The sequence below is a fragment of the Balaenoptera physalus genome (genome assembly GCF_965194825.1).
Source record: "Balaenoptera physalus genome assembly, chromosome: 3".
In the NCBI taxonomy this organism is placed as follows: domain Eukaryota; kingdom Metazoa; phylum Chordata; class Mammalia; order Artiodactyla; family Balaenopteridae; genus Balaenoptera; species Balaenoptera physalus.
The window spans coordinates 126,105,829-126,111,936 of record NC_138890.1 but is presented as its reverse complement, the minus strand read 5'-3'; the positions used below and the strand labels follow the sequence as shown (position 1 = coordinate 126,111,936).

Genomic DNA, 6,108 nt, shown 5'->3' with positions numbered 1-6,108 from the left:
TTTAAATTTTTTTTTTTTTGCATAAAAATAGACATATCAGAGGCTCACTTTATTTCTGGAAGGAATTCTAATGCCTTTGAGGTGAAATGGCACTATTATAATCTTTATCATATGTAACTACATTTTTGGTTGTTGAACTGGGATTTAAAGATGTTAAAATCTTCAATAGCTTACTTTATTTTAGTTAACTTTTAAAAAGAACTGTACACTGATAAGTTTTTAATGTGACTCCATTGCTTACTTTGGCTACTAAACTGCCAAATGTGGTTTCAAAACTCAGGAGAAGATTTTAATCAGTCTTTTTTTTCATAAGGAAACCAGAAAAGATTTCAGTGAAGTCGTGTTTAATACCTAGTGTTAGTCTTATCTTTTACTCTATAGCAAAACGGCTTGTCCTTAGGCCAACAAGAAAGAAATCCAGGCTTAACAAAATCCATTTTACCACTCTTTTTTCCATGTTGGACATTAAAAAAAAACACACACAAACAAAAAAAAACCAAACACCACTCACAGGGATCTTTCTTATTTAGTTTTACAACTTTACGACTTATTTAGTGTGTAATTTTGCTGAACTTGTTCCAAAATATAAAATCTGAAGTAGTTGTTGCTGGTTCTAGAAACTCTTTTCCTTTCAAAGTATTTTTGAAGTTGAAAACTTTTAACAGTATTTCCTTTGGAAGATATTTTTAACATTTTCTGTCTTTTGAGACATCATTTCTAAAAAGTTGAAGTATCTCTTAAAAAGCACCTTACTAACACTACGTTTTTCCTAGAGATTCGCAAATTATCTACATTTTGTTTCCTGGGCAGGAGTACTCCCTACTTAAGAGTAACTCTCTTCAGTTAATCAAATGAGCATTCTCCACAATTAGTATAGATCACGTCATTGATATATTCCTGAGTAATATAAGTAACATTACTTATTTAATTGAAGCAATTAGACTGCCTTTGCTGTTTTAGCTTTTCTCTAAGTTAAGTACAGTGTTTTGGGTGGGTTGTAGATTGACAGGAGGATAACATATGTACATACATGTGTGCTTTTTAGCTCAAGTTCCCTATTAAATTAACCAAAGATCCAGTATTTTATCGGAAGTAAAGTCAGGGCAGAAGCGGATGCAGCATATCTCAGCATAGCTTCTCTTAGCCCATGGTAGGGATCAGCAGTTGCTAATAACAGTATACGTGCGAGACAGGGTCCCTGAATCAGGAAAAGTTCATTTATTGCTATGTCACTACCCTTTTAGATTCACTCTTCTAAAAGAACTAACAATCTGGGTACTATTCCATTTTCATCACTATTCCAGAAGAACTTGAACTAACAATCTGTGGACTTCCTTTTAAGGGAATGTTTATAATTACCAGACTCCTGGTTCTTGAACCAAACTCAGCGTCAGCAAGGACATTTTCTCATCCAGAGGGAGAGAGCAGAGTTAATACACAGGTGTCCTCTGCCTCTTAACTTAAAAGTGTTCTGGAAAGCCCATTTCCCCCTAAGTATTAAAGCTGAAATTTATAACTTTGAATCTTAGAATAACTTAGTAAGCTCTTGATTTTTTGCATCAGAGAGAAGGAACAGAAGTATGCTAATCTAAATTAGCCAAATATATGCAATAATTTGTTTGGATTTAGAATGATTTTCATACTCAGATTTGATGTGGTCACACGTGCCTAGGGTACTTATGAAAAATAATGATATTATGAAAACTTGACTCAAGAGGAACTGAGAAGCTGCCTGGTCTCTCTCTTCTTTGATAGGAAAAGAATCTTTCAAAACAATGCGAGGTGGCACCTTAAAAGAAAAAACTATTTCTCACAACACGTCTGACACCAAATGTGTGGGTTTTCCACAGTAAGCAATTCTTCACCAACACGAACTGGGTGTCCTACAATTTAATTCCGTTCTGATACTTACTACACAGAGTTAACACACACCCTACAGGTTTCATACATGCTTACTCCTCAGCTTCCATTCCCTGCCCAATCACATATTTTCTTATACTATAGCCTTTTTACGCTAAAGTTCCACAGGACTGTCCCCCCACTTCAGACTATAATCGCAAGTTGTGGGTTCCCAGCTTACCCACGCTTCTGTCCGTCCAACTTGGCTACAAACCTGGGGCTCCCACATCCCCTTTCTCATGTTCAGTAGTTTGCCATAACAGCTCACAGAACTCAGGGAAACACTTTTGTTTACCAGTTTATTATAAAGGATTCTTTAAAGGATACAGGTGAACTACCAGATGAGGAGGTACATAGCATGAGATCTGGAAGGGTCCCGAGCACAGGAGCCTCTGTGCCCATGGAGTTTAGAGTCCACCACCTTCCCAGCACATGGATGCTTTCACCTACCTGGAAGCTCTCCAAAACCCATAGTTTAGGGATTTTCATGGAGGCTTCATTACCTAGGCATGATTGATTATTAACTCAATCTCCAGCTCCTCCTCCCTCCCCAGAGGATGGAGGGTGAGGCTGAAAGTACCAAGCTTCTAATCACAGTTTGACCTTTCTGGTGCCAGTCCCCATCCTGAAGCTATCCAGTTAGCCCACCAACAGTTGCCTCATTAGAACCAAAGATACTCCTATCACCCAGGAAATTCCAGGGAATTTAGGAGCTCTGTATAAGCCACTTCTCTCACCCCCATCATTCAGGAAATTACAAAGGTTTTAGGAGATCTGTGTCAGGGGCAGATCTTCTTATGTGAAAGACCATTTTCATAATTTCAATTCAGTCCTCTTTGTGAACTCCTAACCTCTGTGCCTGACATATACTAGGTGCTCAGGAAACATTTATTGAATGAGTGAATAAGTGAAGTACTTATATCTATTAAGTAATTTCATTAGGTCCTTAATTAGATGTACAGAGGTTAGAGATGTGAAGACAAAGTCTTGGTCCTTGAAACATTTGTTGAGAAGAAACATTCATTCAGTATTCATCTACTGTACATTGAATTATGTTGGCCTCTGTGAAGATTCCACGAATGAAGAAAATGAGGGTAAAATAGCTTTAGTAAAAGGCAGTATACTGGGGTAGGGGACAGAAGTTGGGGAGTTAAGTATTATCGTGTAGGCAGTGTTGAAAGAATTCAAGTTGACTTTTGTGAACAAGGAGAGCTTAAGAGAGTAGGTAGCATTTAGCTGGGCCTTAAAACCTGAGTAGGATAAAGACAGGTAGAAGGAGGTCATTCCGTTTTGGAGGGGATTTGAGAAAGTACCTGGCAGCTGGACAGCACGAGGTCTGGTGAGGGAACTGGGAGAGGCCCAACTATCTCCACAGGCAAATACTGGGGAAAGAAGTGTTGGGCTGGAGTGGAGTCTGAGGCAGACTGTTTCAGCTTTCTTTGGAGGGTTATTTAAGGTTTCTGAGTGCTACATTCATAACATGGATTACAGCAGTGGAAGACTGGAGGCGAAAAGTTCAGTTAGGAATCTGGGGCAGTTATACAGGGAAAGATTAAAGCACTTGAAAAGAACATAGAAAGGAAAAGATAGGGGTTGGGGGGGGGGGAGTTGATTGTAAAAGAAGAAATGGCAACTAGACATGGCAACTGATTGAGTGCCCAAAGGAGATAGAACAAAGAAGAATCCTGACACTTCTTGTAAGGGGCCTGGTAACTGCCTGAGCAGGGCCATGTGTGGCCAGAAGACTGCAAATTATAGATTTTCTCAGACCTAATCTCAAAGGACTCTTTTGGGGAGAAAACTACTGCAGATGAGCTCCCTGCCAGGGACATAGCCCTTCAGGCCTGCCCTCTCCTGAGCCAAATCTCCGAGTCTGGGTCTGGGAGTCAGTGTAGTAGGAACAAGTAGCTGCGTGTGCCAGGCGGAGAACTGAACTCTGCAGGGTGTTCAGGAGGACGGGCAGCGGCCAGACAGGGGAGGAATGACTCCGCTGCCCCAGAGCACTGTCCTCACGGGACAACAGGTGCGAAGATGGAACATTCGCAAGCACTGAGCAGAAGGAGTTGGCAGAAAAAGGCATCTGTTGTTGCTCTTGTATGTGTTTTAACTTTCTCTCCCTTTTCATTAAAAAAAATAATAATAATATGTACTAATTTAAGACATTTAGGAAAACAAAAAGAGGTTAAAAAAGAAAAAGTTTTCATCATCTATATAGAGTTGTCCATGTTTTTGGCGTAATTTCTTTTTTTTTTTTTCCATAAGCGAAAGTCTTTTAATAGAATTACAGCAAATATCTTCATAAGGGCCATACATATAATACATTTAAAGTATTAAAAGGTGCAGTTGAACTGAACAGCAAAACGTAAAAGCTATGTCCTGTTAACACGCTTAATCTGAATTAACTTGAATCTTTCTATGATTTACCATTCAAGAAATTAGGATGGAATAAATTCCTTGTACAAAGCAGCTTGTTCATTTATAAAACTGTAAGTTAATTAGGATAACTACCTGCCCAATCAGATTGCAGAGGGCCCTTCTTCTATAATGTTTATGCTGCCCCAGATATTTATAACGTCACCTTAAAAAAAGAAAACACCTTGTAAGGGCAAAGCTGAAAATTACCATTTTCTCTAGTAAATAAATGCAATGTATGCAGAGCTTCTGGAAATAATTTGGCGTAATTTCTGTAAGTCTTTCTGTGGAGCAGGTTTTTTCAGCTGCAGGTAACGGTGTGTGCTATATAAAGCAACAGAGAGCTACTTTAACTGCTTACTATTTGTCAGCAAGTAGACAGGAGTCAGATCCTAAAAAGGCTTATGCATTGCTGGGGAGCTGTTGAGGAGTTTTAAGCAGGGGAGTGCCATGATCAGATTTATGTTGGCGAATGGCTCCTTTGGCCATAGTGTAGACAGTGTATTAGAGGGCCCAAGGCTTGACGCCTGGGAGCCAATTCTGAGACCACTGCAGTAGCCCCGGTCATAAAGGGCTAACCAAGGCACTGGGAGTGGGGAGTAGCAAAGGAACTTGAGAGTTCTATCAGGAGCAACTGACAGGACGTGGTGACTGATGAGGTGTGGAGGTGGAAAAGCATGCTGTACTTTACCCTTTCTGCTTTATCATATCCCCTCACTTTAAAATTGTCTCAATTAGATGTCCCACAGGAACTTCAAATTCAACAGGTCCAAGACAGAAATTGTCACTATTCTTACCAAACTTACTCCCCATCCTAGGTTCCCTCTCTCCGTAACCATGTCCTCAGCCACCTAGATGCCCAAGCTACAAATTTGGAAGTCATCCTAGACTCTTTATTTCTCTAATATCTACCTCTACATCTAGTCAGTCACCAAAACCTACCAGATCTTCCACTTAAATCTTTAAGATCAATTTCTTTACATCTTCATTGTCACTGTACTAGCCAAGTTCTAGTTTTTATTTTTTACTTAGAACAGGGATTGGCAAACTACAGCCTACAGACTAAATCCATCCTGCCATTTGTTTATGAATCACCTGTTTCTGAAAGTGTTGACTGAAATAAAAACACAACGTGAGAGCTATGAGTTTCAATTTTATTTGAGGACTTACTGAGGACTGTAGCCCGGGAGACAGCCTCTCAGATAGCTCTGAGGAACTGCTCCGAAGAGGTAAGGGTAGAGGTCGGCACATATGTGGTTTTGGCAAAGGAGTACGTGCAATCAAACACATATCCCAGTAGAAGGTTGCTGCTAGTTACGAAGCACAGATATCTTAGTTAATGATTTTAGTGCTTTTCTAAGTATGGAAAGATGCAAGAAATTCGGTTCATAAAATTTTCTCCTGAAAATATCTAACTATTTGAAGGCCTGTTTTGCCAGCTTTCCCAGAGCACAGAGTACCTCATTCCTGATCTCCACCCTGAATTCCTTTCAGGCTGTGTTGAAGGTCAGCGACTGCAGTGGCTAATGACTCAATCCTTGTAGAGTGGGTGGCTAGCGACATTCTTTGGGTTGGCAAAAGTTTTAATAGAACACAGCCACACTCATTTGTTTACATTTTGTCTGTTGCTGCTTTTACACCACAAGGGCAGAGTTGAGTAGTTGTGATCAAGACCATGTGGCCTATAAAGCCTAAAATATTTACTATCTGGTCCTCTACAGAAATATTGCTGGCCCCTGGCTTATAATGTGGTAATATAGCTGGCTTCCCTGCTTTCAGTCTTCCATCTGGCCTTTA

The 6,108-nt window shown here is 39.9% G+C and overlaps 1 protein-coding gene across 3 annotated transcripts in view; it reads left to right on the top strand.

Moving 5' to 3' along the window:
- Positions 1-6,108, top strand: part of CWC27 (CWC27 spliceosome associated cyclophilin) — a 239,368-nt gene that overhangs the window by 74,780 nt on the left and 158,480 nt on the right. The gene's annotated exons all lie outside the window — the stretch shown is intronic.